Source organism: Rissa tridactyla, chromosome 1 (genome assembly GCF_028500815.1).
Source record: "Rissa tridactyla isolate bRisTri1 chromosome 1, bRisTri1.patW.cur.20221130, whole genome shotgun sequence".
In the NCBI taxonomy this organism is placed as follows: Eukaryota; Metazoa; Chordata; class Aves; order Charadriiformes; family Laridae; genus Rissa; species Rissa tridactyla.
The window spans coordinates 70,318,398-70,338,330 of record NC_071466.1 but is presented as its reverse complement, the minus strand read 5'-3'; positions in this window follow the sequence as shown (position 1 = coordinate 70,338,330).

The window sequence follows — 19,933 nt, the reverse complement described above, 5'->3', positions numbered from 1 at the left end:
AACTGATCCGATAAACTTCAGCAATGTCAGGTAATGTCTGTGGGGAGTTCAATCGATAAATAAGCCCTCTCTCCTCTGCTGCTGAGCGATTTCACCACAAAATGACTTTGTTTAATGCTGTGAAAGGGGCCAACCATACTGTGTCACTTGAGAGAAAAAAAACTTGGAATGTGAAAGCATGGGGAATGGAGAACCACGCATTATAATTATTTCCCTGGAGTTCCATCAGTGGGTTTGTGGATGACCGCAGAGGTAAGAACGGCTACCTCCCAGCTTCTAATCAGAGACACTGAACAGGGACTTTTGGACTCTGCAACAGGAACCAACCTGGCACCAGTGGTGCCCCGAAAAGAGGATTGGAGCTGCAATCTCAACACATGGGGCTGGAAGATTTCTGAACTGTGTGAAAGAGACATGGCTGTCTTTTTCTGTGCCAGAGTCAGGGTGCTTGCTCTGACTCTAGGGAATTGATTAAATCTCTAGAAAGAAGACAGCAGCTTGGAGAAAAAGCTGTTGGGAGTTTTCCTCCTCTGTGCTGAGTCTTGGCTTGAGCCACCTTGTTGACCTCTGGTTGAATGCAGCTAAAGGACAGCAGGGGTTTAGGACATGGGCGGATCTGGCTTTAGGTGTAGGCATTTTACAACAATTCAGTTTGAACACAATGAAAGAGATGTCTTTGCATCAAACTATTTGAGTTTTCTTTTTAAGACTGTTATCAGGCTTTTAGTTGGCCTACAGAGCTGGTCAGCTTTATTCTGTCTTTCTCAAGTGGAACAGCAAAACAATAATTATCCATAAAATCTTTTGTTGTTTTTTGGACCAATATTTTGACTCTTCTCCCTGTTTTGTGCTGGGCTGCTGTAACTTGTATCCTCCTCCTCTGATCCCAGTGGAGCAATGAGACAGACAAGGACCTAAAACAGCTGTTCTGTACAGGCTCCCTGCCCCTTGAAACAGTCCTTCTCTACTCTGTTTCTGTTCCGTCCCTACAACCAGGTTTAACCCCCCCGAAGTGAATTAAATTAATCAAGGATCAATTCACTAAATGCTTTTACTTCAGTTGAGAGATGTTCGTTGCTCTTTAAAGGGGGCAGAGAATTTTGTTAAAATTCAGATTTTGTTAAAATATATTTTAATATAAAATATACTAAACAGACGAAGATAAGAGCAGGCAGTTCTCCAAAACCTACTCCTGTTTCACACAGCCTGTTCCAGCCAAATGCACCAAGTTAGGCTTGGGACACAGATTCATCAGTAAGATGGGCTGTTGTTTTGATTGTTTTGTGCTGAATTTTATTGACGGTGCCAGCTGTCAGTGATATGAGTGGGTTTCTGGTCAGAAAGAAAATGCTGCAAGAATATACCTTGTTAGGGCACCTATCAGCTCCCCATGGATTCACCTCATCTAGTCAACTGTCAGAAACAAACACTTACTGTAGTCAGCTCTGTGGAGCAGATATAACTGTCAAAGAAATTGGTGTTTCTCAGTATCATTGATATAATTGCCACCTGCCTTCCCAGACACCAATTCCAGAAATGGTATGCTAAGTTTCTTCTTCAAACACTTGGGTGAGGAGATTTTATTATTATTTAAGAGGGTCAAAGCAGTAGATGGGAAAACTGGAGCCCTCTGGAACCACAGGACCGGTCCTGGACGGGGTTTGAAGCCCGCAGGTGCTTCTAGGCTCAGTACTCTGGAGGGAAATGTTGCCGGCATCATTGGCACCATCCAGTTGGCTGAGGCTGATACTAAGAATATCAGCTAGGGAAAATATGTGGGGAAAATTCTTTTACAGGAGCACCTGCAGGCTGCAGCCAAGAACTGTGTAGGTGCTGACTGTGTAGGTATTATGCATATAATAAGGCACAGTATTATTCTTCAGTATGCAGTATAAGCAAAGAAGACAGATGAAGGGTGTATACATGGAGGGGGAGGCAGAAATATTATCTCTCTTTTGCAGATGAGGAACCATACAATCTTAAGGTCTGAACGGCAGCAACTGAACATCAGGGTCAGATTCCCATAAAAGGAATTGTTTACCAATGTTTTTCATTTGCAAGTAGCATCTTTTAAGATATTCAGGAAGAGAAAGGAATAGTGTTGCATCTGAATGAAAATCCTTAGGTGTTATGGCAATGCATTAAAACATATCACATCTGAGTGTTTGTCAAGTACAATATGCAAGTGGCTAATGCTGCAGTCAAATGCATTTTCCCAAGGAATCAGCTGCTTTCTTATTGCATTTATCAAATATATGTCCATGGAATGATATTTTCTGAGACATGAATCAACACAACATATGTTATAGTGCTTCAGCTTTGTTTTCATAATGAAAAGAAACTGCCTTAATAGCATCTGTTGCAGTGCTAGGAACATATCCTGCCACAGTTTCTCAGTGAAAAAACTCCAATTTCAAGTCAAAGAACTTGGATCCAGGTTTAAAGGAATGGGCAGGCTAGTTGTGATCATGCCTGCTATTACCTAGTTATCTGTTCTGCTTTCCTTTCTTTTCTTTAATTATTTATCAGAGTTAACACAAAAACACAGTAAAGGAAACACTCGGACTCAGTGTATCATTTCTGGATGCAGACATTCTTCTTTAAGCCAGCAAGGAATTTTGAGTATAAAGTCCTATTGAAGTAATTTTTTATTTTTTTTTTAATTTTTGGTTGTCTCTCCTGTATGCTGCAGTTGTCTTCTAAACTGTACATTGTAGATTATCTTCCTTTGAGAGTAAAATGAAAATTTGCTGTACTGGGACTTGGTAAACTGCCTTTAATCTAATTTATATTATGAGGCACCAATTACTGGGGAATTCATATGCTACTAAATGTCAGTTCCACTCTTGTCCTATCAATGACAAAAACAATTTGTAAGTCATTCTAATCACAAGAATGCCACGCTGAAAAATCTCCTTATTGTTCCTTCACAATTCCCCTGATAACTGCAAGAGTATGGCTTTTCAAGGTCCTTCCACTCTTACCACTGCCCTGCAGTAGAATGAGGTAGCAGATGTTTGGATTTTGAGTCCTTTCTTCAGGGGCAGTAACAAAAGGATAATAGCAGAAGTTCTGAATAGGTTTCTCTCCTTTTGACCCTGCTAAGGTGCAAGGAGTTACAGAAAAAGGAGCAGTTAGGACCAGGAGATTGCATTAGGTTTTTATCCACTCCAAATATTCTAGCTGTGGTTAATATTTCATATTTCCATGCAGCATGATAGACACAAAGGTGTGCAATGCGTGGAGATGCGATACCTGTTCCAAAGAGCTTCAATCTAAATCAGACCCACAGGGATTTCATAGGAAAAGGGGGAAAGAAGGAATATGTCTGAGGAAAACAGGGAGGGCTTTTAGGGCAATAAACCATGAATTACACCAGTCTCTGCTTCCTTGATTCGTTTTGCAATTCTTATAAGCAGAATTGTAGTCAAGTTATGCAAACAAAAGCTACCCCCGACGCAGGGAATGCCCTTTGAAAATCCCTCTTTATTCAGTAGATGAGGATATATAGACGCTTATGCCTTAGTGAAGGGTATTGAAATGCCTGGATTGATACATTTTGCTATATATAAAAATAGAGAGGGGAAATAGAAAACTTTTGACATATAAAAGGATGATAAACTGGAAACATAATTTTAAAGAACTATGCCAGTGCTTGAGTGTCTGGCATTTTCTGCTTCATGAATTGTAATCTTTGATGGGGGGCAGGGAGGCGAGCTCATTTCAAGTCAGAGAAGCAACAGAGAGAATTTCTGATGAAAACCCAGGTTAGCTTGAAGGTACATTTAGATCTCTGTGGCTCATGCTGGCAAGGTCTGAAAACTTTTTGTTTCAGCGAGAACTTAGGACAGTGCTTGGTCGTCCTCCAGAAATAACTCTGCTGGGGCTGGTAGGGTGGATGGAGTAAGCCACTGCCTGGAGACACATGCTGACTGCATACTAACACGGCTGGATCAGCCCAAACATAGACAACATCTCCTGCCCACCACTTACTAGGGTACCTACTACATGGATGTGTGGGTACATCTTCTCTGTCAGATGCAGGTAGTCCCTTCTGTAGGAGGAGAGAAATGATTCCTGCCTCATCCCATTCCCGTGAAAAGGGAGGGGAGGCAGATCCCTTGTGCCACAGGTGAGGCTCTGCAGAGCATACATTGGCCATGGTAAACACAGATTTTGCCTGTCAGCCAAGATACTTTCTTAGTTGCTTTTTTGTGTGTGTGTGTTGTGTTGCATCATCCTCACAGAGCACAACACTTCCAGTAGGCAGAAGGGACGTGGCATCTGGCCCTGGGTGAACAGCCCCCAGCATTTTCCTAGCATCCTGATCTGGGATTAGGTTGTTTTGAGAACATCCTGCCATGCTGATAGCAAACAGATGACAGCAGAGTCCTCTTAGTAAACTGAGTGTGGTCAAGGCTGAATTTGACATAAGGATGTCACACAGAGCTGAATAGAGCTACCTGTTCCTGTTCCCCTTTGCACTGGAATTCTTCTCGCTGAGGTGTTTCTGCTCTTTCATACATCCATGGAGATGATGAAAGAAAATTAAACTTAGAAAAGGCAGTGCACAGTTTTATTCAAGAGTATTCCAGCAACAAGCTTATGTAGCTGATGGGTGGAAATGCGAAAAAAAAAAAAAAGATCATTATTCTTGATATTGCACCCCAGTATTATATTTAATGGACTAAGCATCCCAGGTAATGATGCAGTTTTGACAAAATTTTAATTTATTGATGAAGTAATGTTGCCTCCGAAAACCTGAAACATGAGGCATATTCCTACTTGTAATCTCCACTGCAAGAAGTTATACAAACTCACTTATCAATCCCCTAGCCGTCTGCACCCCTTAGCATGATTCCCCTATCCCCTATCAATATAACATAAAATGACTGAGTTTCATGAAGCAATACCTATTCTGTTCTTGGCTGCAACTCTGAGCTCCGATTTAATATTAGCTTATAAAAGTTGTCCCTTAATAAACACTGAAGGCTTCTGAAAGGGGGAAAAAAAATGTCACTCTGGTCCTTTCGACCTGTAGAAGAGATGTAAATTTACTCACACTAACTGGAAAGCAACCATTGTAGGCCTAAAACATAATCCTTTGAGCTATTATGTTTGCTCAGTGGCAAAGAAAACGGTGTCTAGGGACAGTAAGCAGCAGTTTCAAATCACGAGTGTATGCTTTCTAAATATAAGGAGCAGCTTTCCTCCTCATAGTTATAAATACGGCTGTGTCACCTATATGATCCAATGGACAGCTGCAGCCAACAAAGGTCTGGACTGGACTGACAGTAACAGATGGGCCAGTGGTCCCATGTCCTGCTAGTCAGCAGACGGCTCTTCTAGATTGGGTTTATCCATCAGGGGAGTAGGTGTGGGTTCAGTTAGGAGGCAGTCACTCTTTTAATGCTCTGTGTTGCTAGACAATAACCTCCAGCCTGTCCCTGGAGTAACTCGTCCACAGTTTTCAAATCAAAAGGCAGCCAGCTCCAGGTTACTGGGACTCTCAGATAACCGCATCATTCCAGCCTCTCGTTTCAAATGCCATTGCTCAGCTGGGGCAAGGAGAGTTGTCACCTGACCTCTCCAATGGCCTCTATCACTTTCTGTTGAGCCCAATGAGCTTGATTCATAGGAACAAGGTAAAGAAGAAGAGTGCCTGTCTGGGAGTGTTTTTTGCTACACGAACTGAAAGGAGCTACCTGGAGAGTGGCACTTGTCAGGCAGATGACTAATAAAACATGTGATACAAGCACATTTAACAAGAACAAACATTGGCTTCTTGAGCAGTAAATGTGCATCTCCTAGCTTTTTGGACTTTTCCTGAGCAGGTTAAATCTATACAATCAACACCAGAAATACGGACAAGAACATATATACAAACAAAATGCACACGTATCTCCTCAATAGCTTCAGCTCTCGTCCCTCTCCTGATAAAAGTTCTACATTTCAAAAGCCATCAATCAGCAGGAAGACATAGTTTCTCCTTTCTAAACCTATTGACACATTCAACACAATAAAGGGGGAAATGAAAACAAGAGGAAAATGATAGAGGGAAACAAAACAAAACCAAACCACTCTTCTGGCAGTTCTGAAAAGCATTTACCAATCTCGTCTCCCGTAGAAAAATTCTGCTCTGTTTCAAGCAGTCCTGAACGGACTTAGCATTGCTCTTGAGCACACAAAACATTCCTCACAATTGCTTTCGCATCCCAGCAATCCACAGAAGATCTTACACATTTATTACAGCAAAATCTTTGAAATCTAATAGATCTTAAGCTGCACACAGGCTCTGAGTGCCCCCACGGCTCCCTGCCACCCCCCTCCTGCCTTTTGCTGAGTTAATCCGCAGCTCTGCCGGCTAAGGGGACTTACCAAGGGCTTTTCGATGGGAGAATGCAGTTAGGCGCTCTCACACACTGGAATAGCGGCTACCCAGTAATGAAGCAGGAACTGAGAAGTCTCACTCTTTCAATAGCTATTCAGGTAGTGCTGCCAGCTTTCCCTAGCGCTCTGCATACACACACATTGGGGGGGGGACAGACGACAGAGCGGGGGAGAGAGAGGGAGAGACGCAATAAACTCCGACTATAATTAAGAGAGCTCCTTTCTACAAATCACAGCAGCAAGAGATCCCTTTAGCAGCCTTTTTAGCATGATCTCTTCAAAAAGGAGTCCCTTACAAGAAACACTGCATCCTTCCTACTCTCTCTTTTTTTTTTTTTCCCTTGTAAGAAAAATTAAAGCCAGCTCTCTCAGAGATTTAGTCATTGATGTATCATAGGGAGGTTATTGTTGTTTGGAGTCTTGATTTTTTTTTTGTTTTATGATGAAAGTTTTATTATGAAATTCAGCCCAGTTTGCAGCCAAAAAGAGACCCGACTCTGCTCTTTATAAGGAGCAGCCTCCCAGGAAAGCAGTTTAGATCAATAGTTTCATGCATTTAATGACAGTACTTATGAAAGAAAGCATCTGTGCTAAGCAATTCACTAACTGGGAAGGTAACAGTTTAGTAAATACATCTCACTGCCTTTTTGTACCTACAGACACCATTAAGGGAAAAAAAACGATACCACATGTAAATTAATGGGAACATTTATAACAGAACTCCTAAACTTGAAAATATTTCAGAGAGCAAATTTACAGTGCCCCAATATGCCAGTTCCAGAAGGAATGAGTGTCCATTCTGTCAGTTAGAGATGACAGTTACTTGTTCCTAATACACATGAAGTGAAAACTGTCATAAAATTTTGGAATATTACTGCATTAGGCAAAGGGATTTGAAGGATTTAAGAAAGTTAAATCTCCAAGACAGATCCTTTCTTTATTAAAGAATCCTCTTTCTCTGAAGCTTTAAAATTATTTATCCTTTCATTACTTCTGATGTCACCTTTGATAAAAATCAGATAAAATATATCCTCTCCCTAAATAAAAGAGGAAAGTGTTCTGGAAGATTTCCCTCCATCAGTCCATCTCTCTTTCTTACACATAATCACCCATACACCCACCTACACACATGCACAACGCGATAGCAAAAGTAACAACTGGGGGAAAATCATCAAATTCCTTTAATTTACTAGCAGCCTTGTTCCCCAGATAGCAATGGCTTTGTCCAGATCTTGGTACTACCTCAGTAACCACAGGGTCATCTGTAAAGCAGATGAAAAAAAGGTGAAAAAATAAGGAGGACATATGGATGTGACTTTCCCCCTGTGAGCAGTGCAGGCAGACCCACAGAGGCAGCTCTGCAGAGCCCCAGTGTGACAATGACTTGGTACCACTGTTCAGACGCATGAGGAAACCTGGTAATAAGGATGGAAATGGGGAGAACAGAAGAGAAAATAATTAAAAGAAGCCTATTAAAAAAGCAGTCAAAAACAAGAGTTCCCTTATTGACAATTCTACCTAAAACATGGTAAGGCTTTGCAACGCTGTATGACTCTTGTTCAGCCTGCTAACCTTCTTGCAGGGGATGTTCTCACACACAGCTGGCCAGTTATTAATCTCCAAAGCATGTACTTAGTATTTAATTACTCTTCATCGAAGACAAATAATTCTGGGGTCTTGCCAAGTTTATTAGGAAGTCAGAAAACATGAAGTGCTCCGACAGAGGCTAAGTCTGAGGCTTTGACTTGTCTCAGTAGCAGGAGAGGTCTTGAAAAGACGGAAATTTCTGGTCTTCATTGCTCCTGCCTCCTTCCTGCTCAGAGTGGGCAAGACAGCAGGTGGTGGCTACAACCTTGTGTTTAAGCCACAGACCAGCTCTTCCTGGCACCTCTCATTCCTAAAAGGACTCCAACGCAGATGGGCTCAGGAGGCATCTGGAGTCGTGGGAGGGCATGGAGAGCAGCAGCCATGACTTCACAGTCTTTGTTTTTCCTGGTATAAAAAGGAGGGAGTATTAGTTGCCTACAGCCTGTACTTTGCAGCATCTCACCGTTAGCATCATTGGCTGTGGAAGTTCACCCTTATGAAATATATACTCAGTCTCTCTATTTGTCCTCTGGAGAGGTCAGCCAGGAGACCGGCGAGCCGCGATGCTCACAATGCTGGAGAGTTGCTCCCAAGGTCAGAGCTGCTCTGTCAGCACTCCCGGGGCTTCCCATCAGTACCTCAAAGGAAGCCCCAGCTCTTCCCCATCACAAGGACCCCTGCTGCAGGACCATGAGGGTCTTAAATGCCCTCACTACACTCCCATGCTGGCACGTCTGTACTACCACAGCAGGACAGAGCATGGCTTGGGGAAGAGCTGCAGGTATCTGACATAGGTAGAGCATCCCTGCCTTGCAAGCTATACTGGCTGAAGTTGTTTTTGAAAAGCTTGTTTCTAGAAATTACAAGTAGGCAGTGGAAATCTGTTTACATCATGAGGGCAACCTGAATAGCCGACATTTGATATCTTTTTGCATTAAAAACAAACTTTCCAGCCCTCTAACTACTCCTCCATCTGGACTTGCTAAAAGAAGACTTCACAGAGAAGAATGGAAACAAAGGGTTCAAAGAATGTATATTACCTTTAGAATGATAGGAGGGCTCTGTTCTTAGGGGATTATATTAATTCAGTCAGATCCATGGTTTGTCACTTGTGAGGACATGCAACTTACACTTTAATAAAAAATATTCCCTTTTGTAGTGCAGGTAAAGAGGCTGGGAGAGCTCTCCCATAAATTACTGCTCTACAACTTGGAAAGAACTAACAAATCATCTGTGACCTGTGAATCTAATTTTACTGTGCAAAGAACTTTTCCTCTAGGGCTCTTTTCCTGGTACGTGGATCTATTTGCCATTCTTCATTGACATAAACCAATTTCTGTGGTTTGCCTGTCAATAATTGTACTTAACTTTTAATGTGTGATAGTAAAGCCATTGACCTCCAGTAGAAGAAAGTTCTTAAAGAAACGGCTCTCATTTTCCCTGGATTGTGCAACATTTTGCTTAAAATAAACCTCTAAACTGAAATGTGTATTTAAAATGCTAGAGGACGGAGGGTGATATAAGGGGTTTTGTATTTCTTATGTGGATGCTACTTTCCACATTATCAACTAGGAGTTTTACACACTGATGCCTTGCTTACTGTCTGAAAATAATAAGACATATATAATATGGCACATGATACTTTGGCAGTCAGTGTGGAGGGGGTACTGACTGGTGCTATCATGTCTTAATGATGCTTTTCCCCCTGTGTCTTCATCTTCCTCCAAACACTCTCCATACATGACCGATCGGCCAGAAAGGTTACACCAGGGGCATAGGTATCAACACCTATTTTGTAATCATGTCAGAATAAGTCCAGTCGGTATTACTAGTAGAGGAGAATTGGTATTACTTTTACAATTAAAAGAAAACTGAATGGTCTGAGATACGGAAATACATAACTTGTGCACACAAACAACCTCTGCCCTGTGAGTGACACCACAGACTTACTGTCCTAATGAAAACCTTTCAGATTTTGTGGTGATAGCTTAGGTAAAACTGGTTTCTGAAGACATGGCCATCCCCTTTCCCTCCTTTCTGACAAAACTCCAATCATTTTACAGTGCAAAGATACAAAGACAGCCTGTCTTTCAGACAGGAATTTTTATGTGTGTTAGACTTTGCCAAAATTAAGCATGTACATGTTAAGGTCACAGCTGTAGGATTTTACCATATTGATTAAAGGCAATTTATGGAAGAGAGGTGGGGAATTTTTATGATAATGTTTATATTCTGTTCTAATTTACATCCAGGCAAACCTAATTTCAATATAGTTAGTAATGATTTGCACCCATCCCAACTCTGGTCCACAACACAATCAAGCTAGTGTTCTCAAACCTAGGATAGAATGTAAAAAAACCACAAATGTTACTTGACACACCAAGTTTTTGTACTTATAAATATTGACTTGTGGCTTTTTTGAGTCCATATGCCATCAGCAGGAACTTCTGCAATGTCATTGCTGAACCCAAACCTCATCAAGGTCAAGCTGTGTCACTCTCAAGGTGTCCAGGCCACACTTTGTGCCACTGGCATTTTGAAGCAGTTGTTCTGAACAGGCTGTTTCTCCATGAGTTGAAGAAGCTGATAGCAAATGGCAGTTTTTTGAATTGTGTATCAGGACTAATGCACTGCTTGTGTCAGCTGAAGAGAAACATAATTCACAATAATGTTTATTAACTAATTAGAATTATATAAAGTTTTGTAATCCAGGAGGAACTGGTCAGGCAGAAAACTTTTCATAAAGCCTTTATATTTGTTTTTTTCTGCATTTAAAAGAAAACACACACATTGATTTTGATGTACTTCAATAAAACCTGAGCTATTGAGTTGAAAAGATGTTCTGTTGTGGGTTTTTCTGAGGTGTTCATGGTAAGAAAAATTCTAGGCAGATCCATTCAGAAGCTCTGGCTGAATCAGGGTCCCATTGTGGTGGGCTTATATTGCCTGACCTAGCAGATTGAAGGACAGACTAAGTCTGACACCGGACAGGCCCTCAGCACATGTAAAACTGCCTGTTTCTGCTACAAAGACTCAAAGCTGAGTTATGCCAACGCAACTGGTAGCTCACCAGTTACTGAAAGCAAACCCTAAACTGGGTTTCCGCTTTCTTATTTGCATCTGGGGAGTTTTAATGGCCCTCACCACCTATTTAAATCTGAGGAGGCAGAAAAACAGTTTGCATAATAATTGCTTTTGAGTGGCAACTAATTGTCACTCAATAATTAATATGAAAACACCTGACAAGTGGAAAAGAATGACATTAGGAAAGGAAGTACTAAACTAAGGCCAGGAGCAAGCTGTCCTGGGGAGGGGACAGCTAGCAAAATGCCTCTGTGAAGCACGCAGTAACAGCAGCACAAACAAGTGAGGTGGGCGTAGAAGTGGTCAGCTGCTGATTCCAGTGTTTTTCCAGCAAGTCCTTATCTCCCCACGCTTTGGTCTGGCAGGGAGCCACCACACAGCGTGGCTTGCTTTACCACTCCATGCATTTTGAACATGTTGGCAAATTTCACTCCCGTTCACTAAAGCACTTTTGCTAGCACCCGGGTTAACTGATATGGCAGGGCGTCTGTTTAAGTTCTCTCTCTCTCTGTCCCCATCAAGCTGCTGTGGCAGTAAGTCCTAAGCATTCTAAAGGAGATTGTTCCCCTCTCCTGACTCCGGATGGCTGTGGTGATGGCTAACAAGCATGTGTGGCTGTTGCTGCTGTGCTTGATGGGGAAGAGTCATGTAAGCGTGACAGTAAAAGAAAGCTGCAAACATGGGCTGTACTGTTTGCTTTGGAAGTGCCGAAATGCATGGTTGTGATGATGCCTTCCAGACCGGAGCGCCATAACTGTGGGGCAATTGCTAAAATATCGGGGATGTGCCTAATAGTGCATGGCTTCATGGTACAACATGAGATGAATTATCAGATTGCGTCTGCCAAACGGACAGTCTGGTCACCCCCTTCCACCTCCTCCTAAAACTTCTGTGGCATATCTTGAGCTGGGTCTCATCTGATTGCACAATAAGAGGTTCAACACATTAAATGGCAGAAAATTCACCCAGCGTATAGAGCAGACAATATGTGTCTGAGTTAGTGATCAGAACGGGTCCACTCTGAGTACGGCAGAGTGTCAAAGCCAGCACTGGACTGGGTAAGGGAGCAGTGGAGGATGAGAATCGGTGTGAGAATTCTCCTTTTCAGCATCAGGGAAACATTAGCCCAGTGCAACCTATTATAAAATCAAGTATGAGCATACCTCTCAGTTAGTCTACTGCATTGCAACTCTCTGTAGTCACAAATACCTTTAAGTCTTTACATTAAACATTGTCCTGTATAAAGTTTAATGAGCAAGGAACAATGTACTTCACCATCAGGAACTGGAGTACTTCCACAACAAATCAGATTTGAAACATCCCAGCGCTTAGATTAAGCGAACGTGCTTAGATTATCAGAGAGGAAAGTGCTGGAGAAAAAAAATCAAAAACTTTCTAAGGGTTAATTTTTTTGTTTCCTAGAAAAAGATAAAAACAGGATTCCACGGGGCCATTGGTGATCCCAGTTCTTGTCAAAGATGATGGAGCTGACAACATGAAGGGGGGGCAAAGGGACAGCAGTCCTCACTTCAGTCTGAGTCTAAGCCTAAACTCACACAAAAACAACACAAAAACATGGATTAAGCACACAGCAATGCCTACCATATCACCCAGGCGAAGGTGAATAAACCAAGGAGAACAGAGTACATGTAATGCAGGGGGCAGAGGGTATTGGCACGTTCATGCAGTGGTTGCGCTTGGAGGCAGAGGTTATCTACTACTTGGGCAGTGTTGGAGCTTCTGTCCATGTGCTTGGCACCCTTTTGTACAGAAAGTCAGGCATGGAGGAAGAAGAGTCACACCCTGATGGGGTGTTGGGATGTAGCCTGAATTTGCAGCAGTGCACAGGAACTCAGTTGTGCTCCCAGAGACATATATATGTGCCCAGCCAACATGAATATGATCTGGCTGGGAAAATGGTGCTTGAAAAAAGGAGACAACATAGACTAGATCACAGTCATACCAAACAAAATCTATTCTTTTTAGGGAATGTACAAATAAACTTCCTACAATTAAACCAACATCGCAGGCTGACTTTCTTGCAGGATGCAAATCCAGGCTGGTGTCTGTCAATGTCCTATGACTATCTCCTTCCTTCCCAGACAAACCAAACTTAGCTGGGCCATGTGTTGCCTCTTCCCCATAACACCACAGCACACTGCAAGGAGCTTACGGGAAGGAATATCAGGAGGAGATGAGGAGTAGTTGAGGGAGTCAGTCCCTCTCAGTGCCACTGGAGCATTAGTTGCATCTTGCCATGCCTTGGTAAATCATAGAATCATAGAATGGTTAGCGTGGAAGGGACCTTAAAGATCCTCTAGTTCCATGGGATGAGACCTACAGCAAGGGAGAGAGTATGATTAGCAGCCTCCATAAAGAGGGTTAATAGGCATCAAAATCACTCTGACTACCACAGAAGCTGGATTGCCAGATAAAAGTTGAACAGCAGCAGTGGAAGCAAGAACTGGGGAAGAAAATGAACATTAGCTATTTTTATTGTCTCCCTGAGGGAAAAGGATGAGAAGAAATAATGCCAAAAGCACAAGAACAGCTGATAAAGGTTTACTCAGCTTAGAAAATCCTACTCTTTAACATTTTTTATTCGATGAAATACAAATTAAACCATCAGTACTTGAGGGGGTTTTGGTTTCTGAATAAGTACAAATCTAAATACGTTCTACTTGGTGTCTGAAAAGCTTGAAAGCCTGAGAAGACTTGAGATTATCCTAATTACACAAATAGGGCATTGTAGGAAATGTCTTCCTTTGTCGCTTCCTCAGTCCTAGGTAAAAAGGTGCAAAGTTACTCCTTGCATGAAGAGAATATATGCAGCGGTATTTGGAGTAGATCTTTAGCTAAAATTGATAAAAATGGAATTAGTCCAGTTTACAACAGTAGGGCATCTATGTATCTGAGAAAAGTGTAACAGAGGAACAAAATACTGCTACCTCAGTTTGTTCCTTTTGTTTTCAGTTAATTCCCCCAACACTGCCTGTGCATGCTCTAGGCATTTTTGTAAAGATTGAGCTTAAATTCACCATGTTGCTATGCACTTAACTATGAGTTTATATTTCTGCTCAAAGAATTCATGTGTAGGGTTGTTGTTTTTGTCAGACATGAGTCCACAGAGGAATAAAAGGCATAGAAAGATCAGATAATAAGAGCATTTAGAAAACAATGATAAATCCCAAGCAACATAATTGTATACGTAGTAAATTTTAAATATAATTTATGGTTGATCCTTTCCTCCTTCTTCTGTATATAAGCCCATGTTACTGAAGAAGTAGCAATTCCTTCTGCTACTAGCCGGGCATAAGAAGAATATGTTTAAATCTCCTGGGTGCTCAGCACATCCAGAGGTGCAGAAAGGCTTGATGTGAGGCATGCCAGAAAGCTAAATTTAAATTCCTGAATGCAAACCTTCCACTTAACATTTTTCACAAACAGAGAGCCCACTGAGGAAAGACAGGGCAGGATTTTGCTTCAGGATAAGCAGAGACACAGGGAAGGAGAAAAAGCCTACCAGCAGCAGTAGATGCAGTCTGGATATGTCTACTCTGTCTTTTGTGCCGCACAAGAGCGCTCTGGGAAAGACAGCCATCTCCTGTGGTGGAGTGCACATTCTGCTGCGGCGGGCATGACAGGGAAGGTTGGTATCCATAGGGACCTCCCTCGAGGAGATCAGCCTAAAGGGGCATGAAATGGGATGAACAAGGTAATCCAAGTACATGAATTTATGAATTCTGGCTGACATGCGGAAGTTGTTGCCTTGAAAAGGCTGCTGCGGGGCATTGGACTCCTTTGCTTGCTGAGCAACTGGGGGGAATAGAGAGCTAACCTTCATAATTCGGGCCAGACAAGCCAGCGGGCTGACTGAAGCCTTCGAAGACTCGCTGGCATTAAACATCATTACCAGCAAATTCATTTTTCCACCCTACAGGCTGTGTGTGTGTGTGTGTATGCTATTGACTCCAGATTTTAAACGCCCCTGAAGATATACCCAATGGACTGAGAGTGCCCATGAGTTGAAGATAACAGTGAACTTGCAGATGGCAATGGGAAAGGCCTGTGCTGGCCTAGGGCAGGGAACTTGCTCCAGAATTTCATTTCCTGGAAGAAGTAACCAAAAACCAGCCTTTGCCCAGGAAATGTGCTAAAAAAACATAGAAAATGAAAAGCAGTGCACAAGTAATGGGAAACCTGAGAAACTACAAGCTGAGTAGGTTGGAGTCCAATGCAGTAGCATGAAGAGTGGCCATGTAGGAGCTGGGGAGTTGGCCTCTTAAGCCTGTGTCATTTGCTTTATAGGCATCATCCAAAGTGGGCCTGGATGCTGATGAAAAATTTTGTAAGGCACCCAGACCAAGCAACATGCTTGTTGCTCTGTCAGCAGTGGCTAACATGTGGAGGTCCTGCTTAAAAAAAGGGTGGAGAAGTAGCTGACCTGGCCCAAGGGGAGGCAAGGTTTAGAAGGACACCCATGGCAATACATCTCCAAACGGCATGCATGGTTCTGCCATCACTGATCTAACTTTTCATGTGCACGCTATTAGTAAAAGAGTAGTCTGCTATTAACACTATGAGATTTTCCTACGATTCATCTTTATACCTTGGAGATGGCGAGATGTCATTGGGACCACACAGATCTCAGTGGGTCAAAACACTAAATCCATGAGACCAGGTGTTACTTTCTAATCACCGCTGTTAAAGACATCAAAATCCAGTGCTATAAAATTACTTTATCTTGCATCTAGTAAGTCTTACTGTATTTACAGAAGCAATTTTCCCTACACAGAATGCTTCTTGGCTGTATTTCTCCCAGTATTTTTTGCCCAATGGAGTAATTGAAGGTGCTTCAAAAGAAAGTAGATAAAGAGATTTTGAAGAAAGGAAGTTACAAAAAGTAAGAGCTAACAGCTATTAATTATTTCCTCTTTATGTATGTAACACACCAGCTTTAGATGCACTTACTTGTAAAGTTATTATACAGTTGTTACGGAAGCGTCAAGCTGTTCCCCAAGCCAATGCAAAGCATTTTAAGCAGTACTAAGTGTAAAACCAAATGAATTAATGTGCTTTTCATGGGGTTTCTTTGTTTGTTTGCTTGCATTTTACTCTCAGGAGAAAATAAAAATGAAAACCAGAGGCTGCTCCTGCCAACTTTTGCTCAGCTAAACCATCCCATCGATTTCAACAGAATGGTGGAAATGTCTAAGAATTATCCGCGTGAGCAAAGCTTAGGAATGCCAGATACTGTCATTGATTGCAATGCTATCTTCAGTGTGGTGTAGATTGTATAAAGAAAATGCTTTGATTTCAAGATATAAAAAATCAATTTCACTTTTATTACTATGTGTCTTGTACCTAAAGCAAACTGGGACATATTCCCTGTTACCTTGCATGCTATGTAAGCATTAGCTCTCCGTGCAGCAATTTGCACTCAGCTTGAACGTGATGTCAACAGCCAAATGAGAAAGACGACCAAGAATATGGCTCTGGGTATTACCTCATGATGATAAAAAATAATGGGTAGCTTCATTTTTAGGGATCGTCATTCTTTTTTACCTTTTTGTGGGAGATTGAGGTAGTATTTAGAAACACTGGACTAAAACAGTGTGAGACGAACTCTTTCACAGAGGAAAAATCGGGTTTCCTGAACAGCAGGATAATTAGCTTACTACAAGTGGTGTCCAGGTCTGTTCAGATCCTGTGGTGAAATAGAGGCAGAGCTCATGGCTTTCTGTACTTTACTGTCCAGGTACAAAGCTGGCCCACCAACACTACACTGCAAGTGTTTAGTCCTTCACACACAGTCTTGGAAAACAGCCTTGCAGTATAGGACATGAGAAAAACCTACTCTTCACTTTTAAATGTTCTAATTGAAAGTAATGGTGACGTTTCCCAATGAAGTCAATAGTTTGTCCATTCTGTTTTTTCCTAAGGGCCTCAAGAGAAGGTTAAAGCAAGATTAGAAAAAACAAGGGAAGTCATTTCCACCTTCAACAGCTCTACTGAAGTCACACAATGAAAATACCTTTATTTTTGAGAAATTGTTACTAATTCAAGTCACTGAGACTGCACGTCTGGCTATTGCTCCACAAAGAGAACCAGCACATGATTGTTAATAAATATCGTCACGTTTACGGTACTGACAGATTGAAGATTAATTAGACGATGTATAGCTGGAAGGGAGAACAAAAAGCCAGTGGCTAAAGGATGATGTTTAGCATGGCTCATGTGAATTTTTATTGGGTATTTATTAGCTGCACTTAGTGGTCACCTATACAATGTTTTCTGAAAGGGGGTTTGGGCCACTCCTGTGGAGGACACTGCGTCTCAGAAGAGTGGAGCAGGAGGAGGAAGATAGGTCAACCACATATAGGGGAGATCCCAGGTCACACTGCTAAGCATCTCACATGGTAGAAGAAGCCTGTGTTTAGGCACCTGAATCTCACCTTCAGTGTTTTAGACTCAAGAGAAGCACCTCTGGTAAGGCCAATACCTTGTTCTGAAGAAATAAATTCAAAGACTAATGACCATGCCAATTAAAGTGAGGAACAAACCACTGTAACAACTTCCCATGTTCATCTAAGCACACAAGGTGGTATGTCTCTGTTCAGAGACAGGATGAGTCCAGTTGATCTATAAACCACTGCATGATATGCAGTTGTTCACAAGCGGTGCTAGCTCACTCAGCAAACACCATCCTTCAATAAAACACCAGGTGCAAGGAAAGGATCTGTCTCTTTCATTAACATGATGGTGTCATGTATGTACCTGTGTTTTATCCTAGAGTGAATCCCTTTAACTACACTGTGCTATGAAAATCTTTCCTCATAGTACGTGTTACATTCCCATAGAAACATTTACATTGGTCTTGGATTTTGTCTTTAGCACACTTAACTTCTGGGTCTTTCTTTAACTATGAGAAAAATCTGTCTTTTTTGACTACAGCAGCACTGATTGATTCCGTGCTTACGGATGGATTTTTTTTATGGGTTCTTATTCACTGATGCTTCAGAAACCAATTGGTTGGTTGTATTCCCATAGCTGAAATAAACTGGTGTCACAGGAGAAAACTGCCACATTTGCTGAAACGTCACAGACAAATTGCTATTCCTTTAGCTAACCTTATTTTTTTTTTTTATTTTCCAAGAAATGTGCTACATTTCTAAAGAGACCAATTTCAAGGAAACTGGACACTCTGCCCTTATAAAGAAAAATGAGATAATATGGGGGTGGGGAGAGAGTAGAGATATTTCTGGTTATTCTGAAAGTTTTTATTCTTCCCAAGTAAAATGCTATTAAAAAAGTATTCAAAGTTCAGTGCTGTTGGGTTTTCTAAAAGACCTGCAGACTTAACTCATTATTCAGGTGAGTGGTCCAGAGAGGTCAGCAGGCCCGTTCCAATGAGTGATGGCATTTAGCAAACTCTTGCAGGATGAAAAATTAAAACGCCAGTTCTGTAAGTTGCCTCACGCTGTCAGGTGCCCTTGTGTCTGGAGTGTCTTTCAGAATGGGCACAGGATTCCATTCAGGTACTGACATTTTGGATAAATAGGTAATTTTTTAAATGCCATAGCATACTGGCTTTGCTTTGGGGTATGTTCATGTGAATGAGGAAAAGAATGGGAAGGCTGAGTGTATACATAAGCCAATGAAAGTCAGTAGCTGTCTAACTTGAGCCCTGCTCTTTTGGGGAAAAGGTCCTTACACTTTTGCTCTTTTCAGTTAAATTGCTTTGCCATTATCTGTATCTCTAATTTTCTTGCAGGCTTCCCCTGGGAACAGAGAAAGGAATGGACATATTAAAGGAATCAGACAGCTGTGAGTACAGAATCCATTGTGCAGTTAGAATCAAATTATTATGGGTGGGATCCTGGGGCATGCCCGGAATCCGCAACCCTTAGTAAAGTCAGGATCAGGAGCCCTCTGCATCTCACAGATACAGACTAAGGCAAAACAAGGACTCACCCAGGCTGTTGCTAATATCGTCAGAATTTTTAGACCTAAATCCAAAAGAGATTTAAGCTCCTAAACCCAAAATTCCCAAAGTACTTTGCCAGTTGCATATCCCAACAGATATCTGTATTAATTTGTATGCCTACACATCTACCAGTGCACACACAACTGTTGATGAACTCTTTGGCCCTTTCTTCAATATCTTGACTTTGGAGCAAGGCTTTTCCTCCATACAACCTCATCAGGCAAATAGATGTTTTCACAAATGTGGGCTGCACACAACAGGGGTGAGATTTTGTACAAGTACGCTGGAATGCAGTTGCTACTGAAGAAGCCAAAAAACTTGTAATTAAATTGTTAACTAGCCTGAATTTGAGCAGCATTTAGATCTGGTTCAGATACACTTCTGCAGGTGTTTGTTGGAGGGTCTGCTCACCTTTTTAAAGTTCATGATACCCTCATTGGAACTGCAATACCAATTACAACACAAAAACTGTCTGAGAATTGAGGATTACCTGTGTTTGGTTACACTGTCGGAAAGTTGGGGAGGGCAAGAGTAATACTAATGCAATGATAAAATGAATGTGATATTAACATAATTTGTTATTCCAGATATAGGTAATTTTTTTTCTTCTACATATTTCTGAACCTCAATTTAAAGTCGATGGACCAGTGTATTATGCTGCCAAATTCACCAGGAGATATCAAATACTCAGCATGGTAAGTGAATCATAGAATCATAGAACCATAGAATGAATTGTTAGGGTTGAAAGGAACCTTAAAGACCACCTAGTTCCAACCCCCCTGCCATGGGCAGGGACACCTCCCCTTAGATCAGGTTGCTCAGAGCCCCATCCAGCCTGGCCTTGAACACTTCCAGGGATGGGGCATCCACAGCTTCTCTGGGCAA